Here is a 21300-nt window from a genome sequence, read left to right on the forward strand (position 1 = left end):
TGTTCAAATTTTTTCCAAATGGCATCACACCTCAGAAGATTTATTTTGATTTGTGAAGTGAAAAAAAGAATTAAACCTATTAGAATGTTAATTCATCTACTTCTGCTCTTTTCAACAAAACATCTGTCTGGTTTTTTAAGTTGCAGAAAGTTTGGTTGGAATTCTTTGTCAAATTATTTTCCACTTATTCAACTGAAAAACTCTTCTAGAATTGTATTTTCTCAAGTCCAATTAAGAATGATATTTTTTTATTTTTTTAAAAACAGACACACATATATATATTCATAAACAAAAGCTTATTCGATACATAGAATTTTCTCTTGCTCAAAATATAAGGATTTTACGATGATTGCTCTTTATATGACTCAACATCATTGGAGTAATGAAATGTTGACTTTATATAAAACCAGATAAAATCTCCATAACCCATATATGTTATAACAAAAACAAAAAAAATAAAACATGTCATAAAAAATAAAAAGCTTAAATTTCATTTGCGAAAACAAGCATTTTTCAAAAGGCTAAAAACTACATATGAAAATTATAAAATGAAAATAACCAACCTGTTTTCAACAAATTTTCAATAAGTCCTCTAATCTATCAACTGAATTTAAAAGTTAATAAAACCACTTATACAGGTAAAACTATCATTATTGTCTACAGATAAGCTAACAATGAGTTATATCAGAGATAAAAATGATGGTATGTCACCAAGGATCATCCTACCCAAGTGACAATAATACTAGAGATTTCCAACTGATTACACACTAAATACAGCTCTCTCTGTCCAGACCAAATTGAGCAGTAAATAGGTCTATAGGATAATGATTATATAAATAACTATATACAGGTTAATACCACATGTAAACAGAGCATCAGACAGTTGTATAGGGAAACTGTCTTCACAATCAATTTGTTTTTCCCCATGTTAGGGCCTGAGCTTTTTTTAAAGAATCTATAGGCCTATATCAGTAAAATTCTTACAGGCCAAATGATTTTTACAAGCCTTTTCATAGTCTGGGATGTCAGGCTTGTGGATAAAATTGAGGACTGGAAATTTGGTATAAGATGAAGCTGTGAAGATGGAGGCAATTTAAAGTCAAACATAACAAATTTTCTAAGATAGAAAAAAACTTAATCAGAAGAATTGACAAAACAAAAAGTTAATGGACAAAAGGGTACCCTTATCTTCATCTTGAGCAATATTATTTGTCAATACCACATCATGCAGTTTTTTTTTCAATTTGCACATGACAAAACCAAACTTTTATAATTTGTAAAAACCTAGTTTGATCAGAGGCATATATAAATACTACATAGGTAGTAAATACTTGTATCTATACCTTACAGCTGTTAACTGAACATACCTGATCCTAGTTTGTAACTTTATGATATATTATATATGTATCAGATTACTAAGAAGCCGCAAGACAAAATCATAAAAAATTATGATTTGCTTGTGGTGTATATTTTTCATTTTCATTTGGAATTGCAATCGCCTGTTTTTTAATGAAATTTTCTCTGAATGAAAAAAAAATATTGTTAACTTTATGATGAAAAATAGGAGTACAATGATCATCTTCCCACCCAAATTTTGTAAAAATCCTAATGTCATCTCAAAATTTTAAAACATTCCTTTGTATCACACTTGAACTCTGTCTCAAGGTAGGTTGCCCAACTCAAGGGTTGTAGATTGTTTGCTTGATCCTTATTTAAACATCATTCCATTTAGACTTGAAATTTGAATTTATTGCTTCTCTAAAATGTTAGTGCCATTAGGAGTAGACATTGTGAGCTAGCATATAATACTGCTCAGCATGTCAGTCTCTTGCAAAGCAGAGTATATTTATATCTCATTAATGTGCTATTATTTACAGTATGAATATAAATGAAATATTTGCCACTGGGCATGAAGCATCCATCTATTCATCCTCTGTAACACTTTGACATCAGCACTTAGACTACTTCTACAAGGGAGGATTAAAAGGCTAACAGGTTATGACAACCAATTCTGAAAAATGACATTTCAAACCTTTTTTTTTTACTATTCTTTAAATTTTAATCTTACTTTACCCCAAAGTTAAATAAACAAAATGCTAACTTACTTTAGAATGTACAGCATAAATACTGAAAGTGCACGTTTCAGTTATGTCCTTTTTTCATAAAGTTAGTTTCTTTTTAAAGCTGTCACAAATATACCTATATGGAAATCTGTTTTAAGTAAGCCACAAGCCTTTGAGGAAATAATTTACTTACAAATTTAAAGTATTTGTACCATAAAAAATTCTATAATAAGTTTAAATATTTCACTAACTTTTAATTTAACAGGTAAATCCTATTTTACACATCAGTGTCCTTTCAATATTGAAGGTAGATTTTCCATTCCAAACCAATACTTATTGGCGTTATGGTTTATTTATAAATAATACAATATTTATCTAATCTTATGAACAAAGATCTAAGATTTCAATATTTCACCTCAAGTCCTTGGGTGCTTTATGTAACATGTTGTATATATGAATAAATTACAATAAACTAAAGTCAACTACCAATTATCACCTTACTTTTGAGGACAATATAAATATTCTCAATCTCTCCCGTTAACAATCATATGAACAAAAATTGAGGAAAGAAATACCAAAGGGACATTCAAACTCATTAGAGTTGAGAATAACTGACAAAGCCATGGCAAAAACAAAAAACAAAAAAAACAAACAAAAAACAAACAATAGTCTACAAAACACAGCTTCAAAAACTGAGCAACACATACCCAACCAAAATACAGGGGTGATCTTAGATACCCTGAGGAAGGGTAAGCAGATCTTTTTCTACTTATTTTTAATTGTTTTAATAGAATATCTGATTCTGAAATCTTAATACAGTTTACATCTTCAATAAACCATCATTGTATAAAGTACAGTCAACATTATCATTTGTATTCAAGTACATAAATACAAATTTTATTCAAATAAATCAAACATCATAAAACATCAACTATACTTTAAACTTTTAAGGAAGATTTAAATAGTACATGTGTGTAACAAGATCAGCTAGGATACTGCCAAGTTTCCCTTCTCTTAAACCAAACTTAATTTACACTTCTTCTTATTATAAATATAACTAAGGTAAAGAACATGTATAAATTTTACAACCTTCAGTCCACAACTTTGTTTTCTAGCAGTGAGTAATTAATGGGTGCACAAAGGTTTTAAAAGACTACAAAACAGCTGGAAGAAGCACTAAGAAATTTTTGTTTCTTTACAAACTAGGTATGAAAAGTTGTATCAATGTCAACTTTATTTCATCCAAAAAAAAAAAATCACAATATCAATCACATCTATGATGCCACATCAGCTAAATATGAGAAAATGAAACCAGGAGATAACTGCTTTATAAACAGAACACCATTCAATAATGACTCCATATAGCCATGGTAAATATATGTTATAAGCAGGACAGATGGTTAATGTGACAGAAATGTCACCGTGGCATGGAGGGCAAATATGCAATTTCTCTGAGAGCATATGATTTCACCAGCCAAATCCTCTTATACACTTAGTGATCTGTAGTAAATTGATTTTTAAGGTTTATAAAATATTTACAAGTTTTTCCTTGATGTTTAAAAACAGTTCTATGAGTAAAGGATTTGTTTGTTGTTGCAGTTATAATATGTTTTACATGAAAATAAAGCTTAGGACCTCACTGGACTGTTACGGATACAGGGATTTAAACATAAAACAAGAGTTATATTACTATTCAATGTAAACATGTAATATCCTATTCTTTCAAATATTAATTTAAATTTTACATTGGGAGGTTGTAGTAAAGGTACATATGTGCATTGCAATGCATATTTTGTTTAATAACGGATTCTACCGCTGCACGACAGGCCTCAAGATAGTTAAATTTTTTAATTAAAATGTGAGGTTAATGCCGTACCTTTTAAATGTTTAAAATTAAAATGTCTTGAGAGAAGAAATATCATATTGCATGCGATACGGTTGTGGAATCTGTTTCTTTAATGATTTTTTTACCATGTGTAAGCAAACTTTGTTTCTATTTTTAGAGATCTGCAAGAAGATTGTGTTTTTTAAATATGACGTAATTAGACATGGTCACTGGAGCAGGATCAAGGATCTGAGGTTCACTACATATAATTGATATTCCTTGATGCATTAATCAAGCGATATACAACATATCAATGATGTATCATAAGTTGATATGAACCTAATAAAGAAAACTACATTTGGTGTTGACAGTGTCACCATGTGACATTTGTTCCAGGAGGACAAAAAGTATGTAAACTATTCAGATTCACGGTATTAATATCTTTATTTTTCAAAATCAATAAGATTTCTTCATTTCAAATTCTTATAAAATCAGCACGATTCCAGATTTCCATCTTATTTTTTTAATTCAAATCAATGAGATTTCCTGCTTTACATCACCCTATGTCCTATCCCACCTACATAACACAATGCTATGATCGACACAACTGTAAATACTATTATATCGTAGAAGAAACAGCTTAATTTTCCTATACAATCTAAGATGTATGAAATCAGCTTATACACAAGAAAGCAATCACCAATATAAAGCTATGTAATAGGGTTATACTATCTCTATACAATGGTCACAAATTACTTTATTTTCTCTGTCAATAGAACTCAGATTTCATGATAGTATTCTCCAACAATGGGACTAGATTTCATCAAAATCAATATTTCAAACTTTTCTTATTTTAGTCCTTTCTAAATCAGTCACTGCAGAGTGTTATTTAGCCTAAAACAAAATTACAAGGTCACATGTGACTTCTTCAAATATAGTTTCAGCTTCATAACATTGAAGATTACGAACTGTTGCAGTTTAGATCTCTTTGAGGTCAAAATCTCTGTTCAGTTCAGTGTCAAAGTCATGGTGGTTATTAACTAAGAATTCCTTACCAAAACAGACCACATACCTAGATTTGTGTCATATATCAAATCTGGCCCACAGACAAAAGACAAAACAATATGGAGTTGGGGGATATAAAAATGACAATAACCTATCTTTTAACAACCTCAAAGGACTGGGTGAAAAAAAAATGATTATGGGACTGCAGGAAGTCCTGACAGGACAGCGACTCTTTTCACAAAAAATCTTAAGAGTAAAAATACTCGCAAGTCATACACATTTCAGTATAACTTACGATCAATTTTAATCGTAAGTTATTTTGTGAAAAGAGTCAGCTGATTCTTCAATGTATAAATATTGCTCATAAAACATAAACAGAACAATTAAATAGAAGAGATTAATAGAGCTTCTGATTTCTGACAGACTGAAACTTTCCCATTTATTGATAGTATCACAACTTGGGAGTATCAAATTATGGAATATCCCAGACAGAGGTGTTACTTATTATCAAGAGACAAAAACATGTGACAGTTATTTAACAGATTACAACAGGAGTGAGAAATCATACATATGGGGCATTACTATCAGTTCATTATATCTCCAAAGTAAATCTGATAGTCCATTTGGGTGTCCACTAATTTCCAATGGATTGAATACCATTCCCCTTCTATCAATCCTGAATATCAATGTTCAGAACCAATAAATCACTAGTCCAGTATCTAACTGCCCATCTGTTGCTACAGAGCCATTGTCCACTAGTTTTATTACTCAGATCATGAACTTTACATTACTATGGATTAATTCTCCATAAATCACAAATCCCCTTGAACTCTCAATTTATAGCTCAAATTAAAATCTAATTTCCACATTATCAAATTCAAACAATTACAATTAGAGCTATTTTAACAATGTTTTGAGGGACTGGACATATCTCTTAGCCACAAGATTGTTAATGGTCTTTTGAGGGTTTTATTATATCAAACATAACAAAAGCAATTCAAGCATGTGACAGATGTTATGAACAATAAATTTCATCTTCAAAATTGAAATAATTTTGTAAAAATCAATAAAACAATTTATATCCTGCATTTTATGTGCAATCTTAAAATCAGTGAAAGACAGATGTGAACTATGACAATACAACAGTCAGTGTGCTATAGCATCAGATAATAATGATAATTATCTAAATTGACTACAACATACTGTGTTTTCAATAGTTGGTATAAAAAATGTCAAATATACAACTTTTATTCTGCCACTTCACAATTTCTAGTTGTAAAAGCTTAGAAACAGAACAGACTTTCCTTCATCTAAACAGTACTTAAGTAGTGCTGTACCATATAAGAATATTTGGTTTATTCAAATTGATGAGTAACAACCAATAAAATAGTTCTTTCTTCCAACACAACAAAACAATTGCTTCATTCTAGTTTAATTATCTCCTGCTAGAGAACTGCTAGTGCTAGTACCTAGGAATGTTCACACCAAACCCCTGCTTTAGGACATTTAGTCTCTATAGGTAACATTCACTCAACACCCCTGCTTTAGGACTGTAAGTCCCTATAGGTAACATTCACTCAACACCCCTGCTTTAGGACTGTAAGTCCCTATAGGTAACATTCACCCAACACCTTTGCTTTAGGACTGTTAGTCATTATAGGTAACATTCACTCAACACCCTTGCTTTAGGACTGTAAGTCCCTATAGGTAACATTCACTCAACACCCCTGCTTTAGGACTGTAAGTCCCTATAGGTAACATTCACTCAACACCCTTGCTTTAGGACTGTAAGTCCCTATAGGCAACATTCACTCAACACCCTTGCTTTAGGACTGTAAGTCCCTATAGGTAACATTCACTCAACACTGATGAGTGAATGTTACCTATACTCTTAGTCCCTATAGGTAACATTCACTCAACACCCCTGCTGGTGAACTGTTGGTCCCTTTTGGTAACATTCACCCGACACCCCCTGCTGGTGAACTGTTAGTCCCCATAGGTAACATTTACTTGACACCCCTGTTGAACTATTAGTCCCTATAGGTAACATTCACTCAACACCCCTGCTGGTGGACTGTTATTCCCTAAAAATAACTTTCACTAGACACCCCTGCTAGTGGACCATTTTTCCCTAAAGAGTATTATTCGGTCAACAGTAGTCGGTGTTTCAGCCCTGACATGATTTCATATATGCATTTCTAAAATGTTCAATTGACAATGATTGATACATAGTAGTTATATAAACGGAACCTGAGTAAGGATCCAGTCCTCTAAAAACCCTTTCAATTGATTTTTCTAAGTTTAGTACTGAAAGCATCATGTGTACAACACAAAATATGTACATTGCCTTTTTTCCAGATGTTTTGGTATGATTGGAATTTCTCTGTCAAACATTTTGTTGTGAACAAGAAGAGCATTTTTAAATGACAGTGAATTAGAAGAGTTTAGGACAAAAGTTCAGAAAAAGTACATAGTTGAAATCAACAGCATAAGGAAGGTGGCTCTTTCTTTATCAATGAAAATATATCTTATAAAGAATGTTAGTGAGTTAGCACTGAGTTCAGTGTGGGTTAACTATCTGCCAGCAGCCAGTAATTCACAATAGTAATACTTACTTTCAAGTGTTCTGAATTTATCCTGTCGAACCATATTTCCCCTATCTTTTCCCAGTAATCATTTAAAACGACATTTATCAATGATATAAAAATTTACAATATAATTAAATAAATATTAAACATGTATCTGACTACTAACCCTTGTACTGGGACATATAAAAATAACAGATAATCCATCAAACGTTTACCTGTAAAATATGTTACATCAAAGTAAGATCTCCCCAGGTGTGGACAGGTATAAACATACAGGTGTGAAATACTACACCTTAGAGACTGGTCAGTGAATATCATAATTTACATGCATACAAAGACTAAAATGACAGTTTAATATCCTAACATCTGAGAAGTTTAGCTCCATAAAAATGATAGGATCAACATCAAGTCAAAAGGTCAAATTGATTCTTTACAATATAATATGAATCATGGCCCTTAGCCACTGAAAGGATTTTGTATCTCTGCTATCTTCAGGTATTGTTGCTACTGAAGTCTGCACTGTTGGTGACTAGAATTCAAGGTAACAGATAATTCTATGGACCTACCTGAAGCATATGGTAGCATATGTATCAGATATGCATCATTAAAAGTTAAAAATCAGATGAATCTTTGCCAATTTTTAAAACAGCTAAGATAAATCTGCACACATTATAAACAGTAGTAAAGTAACAGCTAATGTAAAGCTCTGACTTTCACAGGTGAGTCTGCACAGTGTATAGGAACTGTGGGACACAATGTGAACCAGACCTATTCCAAGGACAGTGTTTTATAGTCCGCTAATCATTTTGGTCAATATTTCAAACCCTAACAATCATTAACTGCACTTAATATTCAGAGCAATTACCTAGAAAAAACTAACATACAGACACACAGAACTGTAGAACTCACAATGTAATTGTCAATGAGTCAACTAGAAATTAAGTTTGAAATGGGACAGAAAAGCCTGTGGTATAACTATATATAAAATATAACGAGATGTGGTACTGTATGATTGCCAATGAGACAACTATCCAATAGTCAAAACGAAGCAGATTTATGCAAGAATGGTCACCATACGACCTTCAACAATGAGTAACACTCATAAAAACTATATCTTCATTTTGTACCTAAAATTTCAAAGCAACAACTGTAATATGTTTGGATGAAGAACATAAATCAGGTGACATAGTCCTATCTGTCCATTAATGAGATATTTCTGTCACAAGTGGTCATTCTGTCTTTCCTCATCAAAGATGACAAATCATTGCAGTAAACAGGAAGTTCTCACCTGTTCAATTCCTACCATGAAAATCAAATACCAGTACATGTACTACAACTTAAAACCTCCAGGAGTTTACCGACATACTAAAGTTGTTACGTACAATATCAACAAAGACTTAGTTTAAGGTATAATTTAAGCTAAGCTAGTAGCCTAGTTGAGTCAGTCAAGTACATTAAAGGAGTTCATCATTAAATAAAAAATAACCAGGTGGTCATGTGAATATCAACAAGACAATTTTATGCAGCACAAACCACAGTCATGATCAAACAAATGCATCTAATATTTAACTAAACCATAAAACTTTTTACACAAAAGTTACATTTGAATGATTTTTATACTCTATTGGACTTGTATTGTATTTCCCTGTTCTCAACAGCAGGTAATAAAGAGCATGTATACCAATGTGATGAATTTCTGTGGTTCCTAATTAATTCTTATGCAAGTCTTCAGGTTAAAAAACATTTGTGCGATAGATAATTTTTTTTAAAAGTATAATAAGTTAGTCTTCCAACTCAAAATATGTAAAATTATGGTTTTATGGTTTTTATAAGGAATGAAAAAAAAGATTATCGGCTGATTTGTCCAACTTAAGGACAAATCAGCCGATAATGAAAACAAATACTACACTCAAAAATTAAATCGGCACTTATTACTCACTTTTTTTTTATTTCCCTGTCTGCATATATTAAAACCATTTAAAACAGTTTCTTACCCACATGGAGGAGTAAAACCTCAGCTTTATTGAAAATCTATTATGAATGTTTCGCAAATTAAATCACGATTCATTGTCATGCAACTTAAATTTGACTCAGTAATACACACAATAAATGACTTTCTGTCTATTATCATACAGAATTAGTATTTTTCGTACAGATTTTTGACACTTCAATTTTCTAACAGCATGACACGAAGTCATGCACTAAATTTTTTTCGTACATACAATGTATGAAACATGGTATTGATCAAACTGTACTACGTAACTCATCCAAGTTTTTGTCTTCACAATAACATCCTTCAACAGAAGTCATCTAAATCTTTAAAATGCTGGCAAAAAATCATGAAAAATCAGTGAATGAATTTGAAATCTAATCATCGCAGGCTTTAATTAAGTTTGCCCCAATATAAAGGCACATGTTTTATCATTAGAAATTTAATTTAAAGTCCTTCATACTCATTCTTCTTGTGGCATTTGTCATCAACTGCAGCATTGCAAAACAGTAGAATTAAGAAAACATGAAAATCAAAGGGGATAATGCAGGAGTGCATATCTCAATTAGTACATTATTTAACATTGTGACATATATTTTTTCACGTTTTCTTGTCTTAATGCCATTTTTTGGTCAAATTAATATTTTAACTCTACTGGGTAGTAAGGGATTTTGAAGAAACATGAAAGCCATGAAGATTGCTGCTTTACAAATATTATTTCATCAGAAGACATTTGTCTTCACAAATGGATGCATCAACATTTGATATTACAAATTTAGATGGCGACAAGCTTCTATTTAGGCCTCTCAAAGACATGGAGATATAGGAAAATGCCCTAATTTTAGTGAATTATAGAGCAATCTAATAAATTTTGTTCTATCAATGTCCTTTTTCTTTTAAAATCTTTAAAAAAATACTGCAAATTCAGAAATAATTGCAATGCTTTTATTAACCAGAAAAATGTGACAGTATCAAGTACACAATAATAAAAACTTGCATTCATAATTTAAGTAATGATTTTCCTTCATAAGATTTTTGCAATCACAATGATTAGATTTTGCTTTTTGGCCAATGGTCAAGGATTCGCAGAAATAAGTGCATGTATTAATTTCTGTATTAGTCTGTATTTACAGTATTGCAAACACGTAACAATATGCAGATGCAGGAAGTACATGTACTTACAATCACAGCCTAACTATCCAAATAACTCAAAATCAACCATTATACATAGCGAAAATATTCACAACATATTAAAGGTTAGAATGTCAAACTCATTATATGGTCATATGTCCAGTAAAATGGCTTTGATCTCAGGAAGTTAACTAGACCATGGCCAAGAGTTGTCATTTAGTGTATTAGTACACCTGTTGTAAATACCTGCCTTGACCTCTGACCCTCCCAGGATGGTGATTTATCAATGAGAGATCAATTGTTTGTTGTAAGATAGATCACATGATTAAAGGTAATTACTACAGACTTCAAATTCACAATGAAAAGATGACTGAAGACCTCGAAATTCAATACAAAAAACTTGGGTTTCTAATTGGCACTTAACAGCATATTCCAGACAAAATATATTCAGCTAGGACAATCCTATTTATCTAATAGTCTGGAATAAGTACAAGAGATTATAAGTCACAGATATTCTAAGGACCTTACAAAAGTCAATCAGAGGCAACACATTTTTCTGTATGTTTTATCTTCAAAAATAACAAAATAATTTCTGAGTTAGCTGATGTTATTTACAAATCTTAAATGAAATTTTTGGGATAAATACTCATCCATTTATGAAAAGACCCATTTTCAATAATCAGTGTGGATCCAATTCCAAAAATTGTGGAGATTAATTCAAGAATTCAGAAATAAATAGAATTCCTCTTACTTGTTATTCAAAGGTTAAATATAAATGTACACACACAAACTTTATAATATATTAATATTTTCTAATTTCTATCTTTTGATTAAAACCAATTTTTTTTCTTTCTATCCAGCAAAAAATTAAAATATCAAAAATAATTTCAAGAAGTTTAATTAAATAACCTTACTGGTTATATTTAATTCTTTTTGTCTTTCTGTCTAGTTAACTTTACATGTTAAAGACTATAAGCTTGTCTTATTATATCCAAGGAAATCCTTTTTCCTTTCAAGAAAAACGAAATAGTTGAACACTATGAATACTAATTCTAACCCAATTTTTTTGCTATCAAAAGTTTGATGCAATATGACTACTAATTCTATAGTTAATTGTGTTTTTCAGCCATCAGGAATCATCCAATTATAGCAGACCATGTCTGATTTCATTCTTCTGTCTTTGGTGTTTACTGTGGTTTGTGAGGGTAATCGATACACAGAAAGTGCATCATGAATTATTTATAAAGTAAAAATGTTGGTCCATTATAAAATATCTCTGATGCCTGAATGTCTAATGGAAGCTAGTGAAATCTTAATAAATATTTTTGTAAATATTACAACTAGAACTGTATTCATATTCAATTATTAATTTAACTACTGTAATGTTACCGACTATTCCGGTCTTTACGTAAATTGAATTATAAAACATTTTAAAATCACATTATATTTTCTGAATTTGATTTTTCTAGTCTGACTTTGTGTCATCATGAAAGTATTATAATGTCATGCTGTTAAGTATATTACAATTAAATTTACATTAAGTGCATTAGAATATTGGTTTTCCTCTAAGGTGTTTTTCCCTCAACTAAACATATGCTATGTGGCATGAGTTTTACTCATGGTTGAAGGACATGCAGTGACCTATAGTTGCTAACTTCAATATCATTTGGTCTCTGGTGGAGGGTTGACTCATTAGAACAACATTCTCAGAACATCTGCTACACTGTATGAATCTGGACAGAAAACTAACAAAAGCAATGAAAAAACCCTCATGGATTGTACTATATATATACTTTATTTCTCACTCTAATCCTAATGTATGCTATCTTTAAGTATCAATGGACCAAGATATTTTGGTCTCATCAAACCTAGCAGATAAGATTTATACATACATTTTTTCTGCAATTTGTTTTTCCTTTGAATCTAGCTTAAACAGTTTAAAATATAGAGAAAAACAGGAAATTTTAAACTGCATTTAGGAATAATTTCAGGTGACTTGGCCACCTTTTCCATATTTGATAATCTTAACATTGAATATCTTTAAAGATGTCCTGGGCTCTTGGTTATAATACTTTACTTAGTACTAGGAGTACGAAATTTGTGCTCGAAACATTAAATCCAGTATTCTGATTGGTTGAATTCTGAGTCTGAGAACAACAATCATACTCAAATGTTTTACGACCGCAAGGCCAGGTCTACTGATCATGGGGTCTTTCTATTGTGCGCTTCAATGACCAAGTTTAAATAAGTCAGTGATTTGGCATGGACCTTAATTTAATCATCAGTTAATTTTTTTTTTCAATTTCCACTATAACTATTAAGTTCCATTAATCTCTTCAAAACAGTTAGACAGTTATCATAGCATTAATTGTGGGTCTTATTGGGATCTAAGCGTGACGCAGGATTAGCCGATATTTTTGTAAGCGTGACACGTGAAAGTCAAATTATCTTGCGTGAAAATGGGAAACGAAGTCGGGCAGGACACTTGAAATTACTAGCGCTATCATTGCAATGATAAGCGGGATACAGGATTCTGACAAAACAATAAGCGGGATCCGGGATCAGACCCCCCAATGAGACCCCCTTAATTCTTTGCTCCAGACCCTTTTGGTTAAGTTGTTCCCAATATTTATACTTTTCACTTCTAACTTTATTAAAGGATTATTTTGAATGTAGAATCTTAAAAGTATTTAGAAGTTTTGAACACAACAAAAACATATCAAATTTACATTGTATTTTCCTATTCTTAACCCCTAAAACATTTTAATTTCCACAAAACAAATTGAAAATGCACTTTTACCTGAAACCTCCAGCTAAAGTTTGCTGTAGGGCTAGAAGATCAAATAAAATGATAAATTAAGTACATAAACCCAAGTTCATGACAAAATATTCTCAAGTTTCATATAGGTGATTCATTTTAATAGATAAAAGAATTCTCATTGTGTTTCATAGTCAACAGGCCTTTTACAGGAAAGATCGTCAGTTTATACAAACAAATAGGTGACAGTCCGCTTTATCAAAAATTAAACATGATAAGATAGTTGGCCTCAGTAAATATGAGTTCGTTTTTTAAGTATTTATAACCAAGTATTATTATCTCACTTGAGTAATAGTCAAATATTCAACAAGATATCAGAATTGGTTAGACTTTCCTCAAAATAGAAATGAATCATGAAATATTTCAGATAGCATGGAAAATCTATTGAAAATTTGAACAGAATCAGCATGAAATTTGAGGACAGAATTTTTTACTGCAACTGTTTAAAAACCTACCAAAGAATGAGGAAGCTTTCTTTACAGGCTTATCAAAAATTTCTTTGATCGTGAGATGGCAAACATTTAGCAGTAAAAATCATGATATTTTTTAAAATTTTCAAAACAATTAAATTCAAATAGTTTGTGTTATAATATTCATGAAACTAAAGAGAAGTCCACAAATTAAAAACAAAAGGATTAAAATTTAAATGGTAAAACAGTTGAAATACAAATTGCTTGAATTATTGAACAAGTAAGTATACAATGAATAAAGGGAATCTTTTCATGTGATACTTCAACAATTGTAGCAAAAACACCAGGAATTTCACCATTTTCTGTCAAACCTCACACAAAGGGGAAATGTTGCTAGAGTCAAGTGAATGAATGTTTTATGTATCAAGAGTTCCATCTGAGTAAGTATGGTTTTAAATTCAATATCTCATATCTATTAAATAGCTTTGACATGCAAGAAATTGAAAAACACATATATGGTTTATACTGTTATAAAATTTGGAACTTGCTTCAACACTTTAAAGTACTTGTATCTCATTTGACACCTTTGAAAGCATTAGAACCAAAATCAATTTTTGAAAAATTAAATCAAATTATAAGTTATTAACTACATATCAAAGGTGATGTTTTATGTAAGAAAAATCATAAAAACCTGTTTAAATCATCATCACAAAAAAATAGTGTCTATAAAGTTTTCTTATGTTTGTAAAAATATCTACACAAATTACGTCCCCAAGAAGTTTACCCTTCTCAACATATGAATTGTCCTGCTTCACTAACAAACCTTAAACTCACCTTGGTCTATGTGCATATTCAACAAAGGACACTCTCCAACATTGTAGACAAGAATAGAATTCATGACAAAAATCTGTTTTGTTTGATCTTGTATGGCTGATCATTTAGCCTGTTTAGTTTCTCTCTATCTTCTTTAGTTTTTGCTCAAAACACAAAAGAGGATAAAAAGAATCCTCATTTAAGGGCAATCATTCTTATAAAGAGTGACAGTCTACTAACTATTTCAGCAAGATTTGACTTGTTACTAGATCTTGACTTGCTGATCATTTTTGTGATTTAAAGTGTATCTTTATCTATCATAATTTTCTATCATATATGACAAAACGCAAAAAAAAAAGTGAAAATTGTCCATAAAGGGCAATAACTCCAATAAGGAGTCATCTGACCATTTCCTCCACATTGTCTTCATTGTAGATTTTGTTTTGCTGATTATTTTTGCCTAGCTAAGTTTCTATCTGTCTATTATAGTTTAAGATATAAGGCAAAAAACACAAAAAATTGGTCAAAATCATCATCAAAGGGCAATAACTCTAATAAGGAGTCGATTGACGATTTCGACCATGCTGACCTACTTGTAGAACATGTCTTGCTGATCATCTTAAAGTTTCTGTATCTATTATAGTTTTATAAGATAGAAGCAAAAATGAAAAAAAATGGTAAAATTTGTCATTTAAGGGCAAAAAATCCTATAAGAAGTCATGTGACAGTTTTGACATGTATGGACAATTGGTAGAGCTCAACATCCTGAACATTTTTGCTCTTGTCAGATTTTCTCTCTTTATAATGATTTTAAAATAATAGACAAAACTTGCATTTTACCCACTATGTTCTATTTTTAGCCATGTTGGCCATCTTGGTTGGCAGGCGAGGTCACCAGACATATTTTTTTAAACTAGATACTCCAATGATGATTGTTGCCAAGTGTGATTAAATTTGGCAAAGTAGTTTCAGGAGAAGAATTTTGTAAAAGATTACAAAAATTTATGAAAAATTGTTAAAAATTGACTATAAAGGGCAATAACTCCTTAGGGGTCAATTGACAATTTTGGTCATGTTGACTTATTTGTAGATCTTACTTTGCTGAACATTATTGCTGTTTACAGTTTATCTCTATCTATAATATTCCAGATAATAACCAAAAACTGCAAAATTTCCTTGAAATGACTAATTCAGGGGCAGCAACCCAACAACGGGTTGTCTGATTCTTCTGAAAATTTCAGGGCAGATAGATCTAAACCTGATGAACATATTAAACCCATGTCAGATTTGCTCTAAATGCATTAGTTTCAGAGATATAAGCCAAAAACTGCATTTTACCCCTATGTTCTATTTTTAGCCATGTTGGCCATCTTGGTTGGCGGGCTGGGTTCATCGGACACATTTTTAAACTAGATACCTTAATGATGATTGTGGCATAGTAGTTTCAGAGGAGAAGATTTTTGTAAAAGTTAACAGACGATGACGACGGACTAAGGACGCCAAGTGATGAGAAAAGCTCACTTGGCCCTTTGGGCCAGGTGAGCTAAAAATATGAAATCTGAACATTGTCAAAAAATTTCCTTAGCTTCACTAATGTGACATTTAGTGACAGTTTCATACTCTACATTTAACAGAAAACTGCAAGAATGTTACTGCAATACATTTACCAGTACCAAATTTCAAATGAAGTCAATATAAACTTGTCAACAGAGATATAGCTTCAAACTTGATAGTTATTATGACAGCGATGGTACATCTTAACTATCCTTAAGGTCTTCACAACCTTTAACTTAACCTTAAACACCCCATTGGACCATCTGAGTAAAAGTTTTCAGAAAGATTGTTTACGTTTTTAGTTTTCTTCAATTTATATCTTAGGATTACAATGTTTTATTAAAGTCTTCTTCAATACAAAAAATGAAATTGTTATACTTTTCGAGTTTAAATCTTCCCCATACTACAAAATATATGAATTTCTAATTTGAAGTCCTTTCTTCACCTACCATTCTATTAGTACACTCCCCTGTATTTTGGTAATTTTATTCAAATCAAATTGTGAAATGATTCTTCATGACTTATGGCCTTACGATTGCAAAGTAATTTCACCAGATGTTAAGTTCTGATGAACGATTCAATACAAATAGTTACAATTCAAATTATACAATTCATTTTTCATCTGTAAAAAAAATTGTTAATCAATATCTTGGGATTCCCGGATTGTATAAAGTATTTTTACGATGTCACATGTACTTCTGTATCTTGTGGACGAGAAAAAGAAGAAATTCAGTACAGACACCTATACCAAAATAAACCAATGTTTACCTATAGCCAATTTTTTTTTCTTGACCATAGAATCCTTAAGAAAAGTTTTCAAATTCACCCATTTTATCAAAGAGAACAAATATCTCAGTTTATAAGGAAAAATCCAAGACTGGCCAAAAGATAAGTCTTTTTTCACCAAAAAAAAAAACACAACTTAAGTGGATCATTTATTAACAATCTGCATATCAAATGTACATCCCTTACAGTGCCTCTTAGAAATACTTAAGCACAATGCACTTATGTAGTATAAACCAATGGTAAATGTACTCTACCAACCGGATACAATCATACTTTTAATTAATAAATTTCACATCAATAATTAAATTCACCATTCCACAGACATTATCCCTCTTTAATACAGGACTAAATACACACATGGGACAAATGTAAATGACAAAAACTTCAATTTCTAGTAAAAAACAACCATTATTTTTCTATTTGTTCCAAGTTCAGTGATCAGTGTCTAAATACAAGTACAATATTATGATAATAAGCATATAAAATTTACATAATTATCCACTTAATAGCTTTTGAAAGTTACTGAAGTCTTTACATGGTGTAATTTAGAAGGGATTTAAAAAGCACAAAGTCAAGTCAAGTTATTTACAAACATTCTATAACCTAAATATGATCTTGCATGGTGACTCGTAATTGTATCAACCATCTGACATAAACAGTTACAAAATACTTCTCTATATACAGTATAAATTTCAGGGACTATTATAAATACATAGAACAGACTTTAAGTATACATCAATCTCATTACAGATCCTGTATTCTCCCTATTGCTTACATGAATCTGACAATGCTGACTTTTACTTTCTGTTGTAAAGCCTAAGGTTTTGTTGTAATGATATACACCTCTTGGAGACAAATATTTCATTGGTTGATGTAATAATTACCAAAACAGAAAGAAGAACGGAGCTTGATCAGATTTTTGTAAGCAAAGCTTGGTGCATGATCTGTTGTTCAATCAGATTGATACAAACATTCATATGCTTTCAATCAATACCAAAGTAACTTATACCAGCAGGTAATATTTTTAGAGCATACTTTGATATACCGGGTAGTCAAAATAATTATGACATCTTGAAAGGGTATTTTAATTATTTGCTGTGAAACCTTCTATACAGCATTGTCTATTTTTGTTGTTTTCCTTGAACTATCTATACTCTGGATTTTGTTATCTATTCCCAATATTCCAATAGTATAGATGTAATTGCTTTTTCTATACAGCTTCATTTTATACATGCTTGTAACATGTAATTCAACTGATCAAGTTAAAAAGGGGACGATTAATATATAAAATAATTTAATTCATATTTTTATAGACTTTCAGGTATTTTTAACTTGCCTTTATATTAAGATGTCTGCATTTTTTGTGTTGTTTGGTTGCTGTCTCAATAAGGTTTAACCACATAACTTTTATTCATAGCTTTTCAAAAATCAATCTTTGTCCAGAAAATTTCTCCTTGACTCCTTATAACACTTTCCTGGTTCGATGTTCAAAATGGATATTCCTATTTAAGTATTGTGTGGAAAATAAAACAATTTGCATGCTGATAACCTTACAAAGCATCTTACTACTTTTTGGAGAACTGTTAAAACTAGACAGAAACGGCTCTGTCGTGTCTTTCCTAATAAAGTCAAAATCAGTAAATAAGACAAGCTTGAAAATCATTAAAAAAAAAAGTACTTCACAGAAATTAATTCTTGTCCTGAAGAAATTTTTCAATCACTCCTTTCAAGTAGACAAAAATGCATTCATCAAATTTAAGCTTTTCTTACCTGTCTGATTTTAGCATATAACAACCTCATTAATTCTTCAAAAAATGATTTCCTTCATAAAAAACTGAAATTCTTCTCTCAACAGTTAATGAGTATTTTGTGGAAATTATTTCTAATCCAACACGCTTCAGCGTAATAAATGTCCTTTTGAAACGCAAACGATAGATTGACACAAATATTAGAGATTGGTAGCTACGATCGTAGAACGTTACTTTCCCTTTATTTTCATTCAAACGAACTGATTTGCTTTCTGTGACAACTAATAGGCCATCTCTCAGTGGTCAACATAAAAGGTCTATTTCAGCATACATACAAAAGACACGGAGTTAATTATACCAAACACGTTACCTTGAGTATATAATCAGCTATGCCATTGTTACATGGTGAAAACATATCTTGGTTGATCATATGACACTTCTCACTGTAACACAGATCGCTTGGATGCTTGCCTGTTACGCATGAATGAATCTGATGGAAACTGTTCATTAAGCTGAAAGCAGAGGAAATCAGTAAAGAATATTGATTAATTAATCAACTTTTTTTATCTATGCTTGTAATGTATTGTAAGAAAAATTTGTAACTACATAAAATGAGGGAAAAACAAATTATTACAGTTCACTGATACATCTATAAGTATGTAACATGAGAATAATAGCTATTAAATTAGATCAATGTAAAAAATTTGTTACTTTATAAAGAGAAAAAAAAGGGAATTATTTCAGATCACTGAAGATTAACACTCCAATGACTTCATACACAAATAAAAATAAAATTAAAGCCAATCACTATTTCTTTGTATGTGCAGGCAATTATAATCTATGTATACAAGGTATAGGTTAAAAATGTTCTGCTATTTGAAAAGATTAGCACTTATTCTTGTAATATTTCAAGGAAAATTTTCTTTGGTTATTTATTTTTGCGCCTTTTACAAGGTATTTATATGCTGTTTTTAAGGATCTTAGAATGACGGGACATGGTGCATTCATTCATGACGTAAAATCCAAACTGCTACAATCACCAGATAAACCCAAAAGAAAATAACAGAGTAACTTCATCTCAAGGTCACAGTGAGGCCTTTAACTCAGAGGTAACTTTATTTTTTTCAGAAAATCTTGTGAGAAACTGTAGGTAGCAAAAATGAACTGCACAATAAGTTCTGCAAATATGTCCACATGGATGAAATAGTCAGTTGTCTTCTCATAAAAGTTTTTACAAATTTTCTGAATACGGAAACTACAATAAAAATGTTTAGACTGATGTTGGTGAATACCATGCAGTAACACTGGTTAAATCATGGTATTTATTTGTGGAGGAAGCCTAACTACCTGGAGGGAACCATTGACCTTCCATTGGAAAACTGGAAACCCTTGTCAATTAAGATCAGAGTTAAACACACCTCACAATGACAGGAGTATCAGCATAAGAGTGCACACTCTGAAATGTCTCCCCTGTTTTACTTATCATTGAATTCATGTTGAAAGTCTGTAATATGAAGGTTTTACTACAAATATCACATAACTTAACATTATCAATGTTCTCTATGAAAATGAGGTCACAGTAAGATGAACCATGCCAAACAGACATGTACACCTTACAATCATTCCATACGCCAAATATAGTGGTCTTATTGTTAATAGTAGCTGAGAAACAGATCAAACCACAAAATCTTAACATTGACTAATGTACCATGAAAATGAGGTCAAGGTCATATGAACCCTGCCAGACAGACATGTACACCTTACAATCATTCCATACATAAAATATAGTTGACCTATGGCTTATGATAGCTGAGAAATAAATCAAACCACAAAAACTAAAAATTGTCCAAAGAACCATGAAAATGAGTTCAAGGTCAGATGAAACCTGCCAGATGGACATATACACCTGACAATCATTCCATACACCAAATAAAGTGGCCCTATTGTTTATAGTATCTGAGAAATAAACCAAACCACAGAAACTTAATACTGTCCAATGAACCATGAAATTGAGGTCAATGTCAGATGAAACCTGTCAGTCGGACATGTACACCTTACAATCATTCCATACACCAAATATAGATGACCTATTGTTTATAGTATCTGGGATACAGACTTGAGCACGAAACTTTAACCTTGATAACTGATCCAAGGAATAAGGTCGAGGTCAGGTGAATCCTACCTGACGGACATGTAGACATTGCAAGGAACCCATATACCAAATATAGTTATCCTATTACTCATAATAAGTGAGTATTTCTTTTAACAAAAAAACTGTAATTTTTTTTCAAGCAGTCACTGAACCATGAAAATGAGGTCAAGGATAATGGACATATGACAGACGGAAACTTCATAACATAAGGTATCTACATACAAGGTATGGCGCATCCAGGTCTTCTACCTTCTGAAATATAAAGCTTTAAACAAATAGTTCACGCCATCGTCGTCATGCAGCCAAATCATAATACCTATGAGTTGTATACTGCAACTTTTGTCGCAGGCATGATAAAAAAAGATCTAAAAGGGTAAACATGGCTGAAATTGTCAGTAGACTCCCTACAGGAGTAAT

The 21300-nt window shown here is 31.3% G+C and overlaps 1 protein-coding gene across 2 annotated transcripts in view; it reads right to left on the bottom strand.

Moving 5' to 3' along the window:
* Positions 1–19192, bottom strand: part of LOC127716125 (teneurin-m-like) — a 210057-nt gene extending 190865 nt beyond the window's left edge. The window contains exon 1 of one of the 2 annotated variants that reach the window (XM_052222208.1): positions 18754–19192. The gene's annotated coding sequence lies outside the window, so the exon portion shown is untranslated. Of the gene's footprint in view, positions 1–2105; positions 2184–18753 lie in introns of those variants that run through there. The other variant, XM_052222211.1, reaches the window with a different exon arrangement.
* Positions 19193–21300: the final 2108 nt, after the last annotated feature.

Source organism: Mytilus californianus, unplaced genomic scaffold, assembly GCF_021869535.1.
Source record: "Mytilus californianus isolate M0D057914Y unplaced genomic scaffold, xbMytCali1.0.p SCAF_9, whole genome shotgun sequence".
Classification (NCBI taxonomy): Eukaryota; Metazoa; Mollusca; class Bivalvia; order Mytilida; family Mytilidae; genus Mytilus; species Mytilus californianus.